At 36.3% G+C, this 3,244-nt stretch overlaps 1 pseudogene; it reads right to left on the bottom strand.

Annotated features, from left to right (window-relative positions):
* Positions 1 to 1,655: 1,655 nt before the first annotated feature.
* LOC136311169 (large ribosomal subunit protein eL24-like) lies at positions 1,656 to 2,165 on the bottom strand (annotated as a pseudogene).
* Between the last annotated feature and the right edge of the window lie 1,079 nt (positions 2,166 to 3,244).

Consider the following 3,244-nt stretch of genomic DNA (forward strand, 5'->3'; position numbering starts at 1 on the left):
TGGTTGGGGCACATGCTGGAGTCTATCTCTCTATCTCCCCTCCTCTCACTTGGAAAAAAGAAAAAAGAGAAAACACTAGATGGCACTGATAGGTCTAAGGAAATTTTAGGCTTGGAAAAGAAGAGAACATGAATGAATGCTTAGAAAAAAATTGTTAGCCTGCTTGGATCCATGGTAACCTTAGAATCTTGATGTTTTCAATTAATTTCTTCACTGAATTAATAAAATTCTAATTTTGATCATCAAAATGGTTCTGAAAAATATAGGAGCAGCTCACATTGTAGACAGTATAGCTTAAGTAGGACCAAAGGAGTCAATAGTGAAATATGTTTCTTATGGAATAAAGCATACACTATAAATTAATTCAAGTCAAAGACAAATTAATTTTTAAAACTCTAGAGCAGTGGTTCTCAAAGTGTGTGCCAGGGTGCACTGGTGCAAACTAGAGGATTTCCAGGTGTGCCCTATGGTATTCCAGAGAAATATGTGCTTGTTGGGTACAAAAAACCAACAGGGTTTTTGGAGTTTAGATTTTTGGGAGGCAGAGGTGTGGAGAATTGGCTGTAAGCTGACAATCTGCCCAACCCCCACCTCACTTGCCTGATTAGGTTGCAAATCTTTAAGCTGTGGTGCTGGATTGTTTACACTACCCCCCATATTACCGGAAAGACTGGAGGTAAGTTTCTTCTATCCTTTGTTTGGTGTCAAGTTAAGATGATATGTATGGTGGGGGTTTTCTGCACTCAACACAATTAAGAGTAAAAAGAGAGGAATTCTTCAATGTATTGATGAGGAAATGAGAGTTTGCCTTTCAAATATATGCCTAACCATTGAAGAAATAACTAGGACACATCAGGCTCATGTTTCTCATAAACACAAGAATGAAAAAACTTAACACATTCACACCAGGACCTGCCGAATTTACTAAATCTTACTAAGAATATACCTATATGGGACATAAAAGTGAAACTAAGAGACATTGATAAGAGTGTGGTGGTTATGGGGGGGGGAGGGGGGAAAGGGAGAGGGAAAGGGGGAGGGGCACAAAGAAAACTAGATAGAAGATGACAGAGGACAATCTGACTTTTGGTGATGGGTATGCAACATAATTGAACGACAAGATAACCTAGACTTGTTATCTTTGAATATATGTATCCTGATTTATTAATGTCGCCCCATTAAAAAAAATAAAATTATTTTTAAAAAAAAGAAAGAATATACCTATATATATAAAAAGATAACTTTTTTGGTCATTTTTATATTTTTTAACCCTTCTTTTTTACGAATTCTAAAAAGCATAACTCAAAAAATGTAACATAAAAATGTATTTAATGTCAGAATAAATTTAATTTTGTCATGTTTATTTCATTTAATTACCATAAAAGCATGCTTGGACTTTATATATTTTTACTTTAATATTTGACTTCATTATTATAACATATTTCTCAGAAATTTGTATATAGTGTGCCTACAATTATTTGTAGGATTTTAAATGTGCCCCAACTTCAAAATGTTTAAGAACCACTGTTCTAGAGAGATATCCACTGAAACAACATGATATCACCAAAAATCAAAGTCAACATGTATAAAATCAAGCATCACCTTTCCCTCAAACCTCAATTAATTGGTCCATCCTAGCTTATTTATTTATTTATTTATTTAATAACCAGGTCTTTAAAATCTGATCTGCCAACTTGGTATTTTTCAACAACACAGAGAGCAGAAAAATTCACAAGCTTCATAATTTTTTGCTTATGAGCTGCTTTTGTGGGAGCCTTAGCAGCAGCCACTGCTGTCTTTTTAGATGCGTGCTTAGCCGTTTTTGCTTCCTTGGCAGCCCTGATAGCTTGTACTTGTAGATGGAGCCTTCTTAACTTCAGGTTTCTGATTTCTCTTGGCCATTTTACCAGCAAGAGATCAACCAGTGATGACCCTCTGGACTTTGGCTGCATGGCATGTTCTTTTCTCTTGAATTTGTCCTGACCCTTTTTGTGCTTTTTTTTGTGGATGACAGTCCAGTTTATCTGTCAAGGATTCCTATAGGAGAGGAATGCCAGCTCACATTTTGCATTAAGAATTTAGAAAACCTTCCTGTTGGTCCAGAGTAGTGCCTCCCGTGTTGGGTAGATCTTGTACCCACTGAAACTTCACAGCTCGACTTCCATTGGTGTGGCTGCCAGCAAGAAGGGAAGATGGTGAAGAGCCACCCTAGCTCATTTAATGATGGTCCAAATACCATCCACGAGCCCTGCCTTCCTTTACACACTGAAAAATGACTTTCACCCTATCTCTTTATTCATTTAATCTAAAGAATGAGCCAAAATGAAAAAATGAAGGGAAAAATTGGGAAACAAGACAACAATCAGAGCCACTGTGTGAATCAAGTGCAGGCCCTTGTTTGAGCAAGCCTAATATATAAGTCGTTAGAGCTGGCAGTGGGGGTTATATCATCACCACCAAAGTTTTAAACCCTCATCTAATATGAATTTGCTTTAAGATAAACAATCCTGAGATGAACTAAATTATTGACAGTGAGCAAAGAGGAAGCAGTGGTGGTTAAACAGAAACATCTATAACCTGGTATTATTTATATTTCAGAACTGTTCCATGATATATCTTTCCTCAAAATGTACACAAAAAAGTAATTAGTGAGTGATTAAAGAAATCTATGTTGCTTTATTATTATTATTATTATTATTATTATTTATTTAAAGAGAAACTACACTCAATAAGGTTTTCTCTAACAGGTTCCAAGACAACAAAATCCTTTAAAAGGCACTATAATCGGTCTCATGGCACAAAATTATCATAGGCATGGACCCAGGGAGAAACGAGCAAATGTATATTTGTGGTCATACAAATACAGTCTCATTAAGTGACAAATGCATCTTCTGTATATGTGGGTTTTATGCTCCATAGGGATGAGGTGATGTCATTTCAATAATTTCTACATAAAATACTCACAGAGAGTTAACACACAATTATTCTGTAAGAAAACATTGCCTTGTAACTGGTTGTGAAATTGCATTCAAAACGTTATACCTTCTTGGCATTCTGTTTAAAGTTTTATAAAGCTAATTGGGACAGGGGAGGGGGGTAATAGTTGAGTCTGAATGGGACTAAAAAGTGAAGTTCCACTTCTTGACTGTAGATGGTCATAAAAGACTGTGGTTCCCATAGGAATATCAAGAAAACAACAATGCCTGACCAGGCGGTGGCGCAGTGGATAGAGCGTTGGACTGGG

Source organism: Saccopteryx bilineata, chromosome 7 (genome assembly GCF_036850765.1).
Source record: "Saccopteryx bilineata isolate mSacBil1 chromosome 7, mSacBil1_pri_phased_curated, whole genome shotgun sequence".
NCBI classification, from domain to species: Eukaryota; Metazoa; Chordata; class Mammalia; order Chiroptera; family Emballonuridae; genus Saccopteryx; species Saccopteryx bilineata.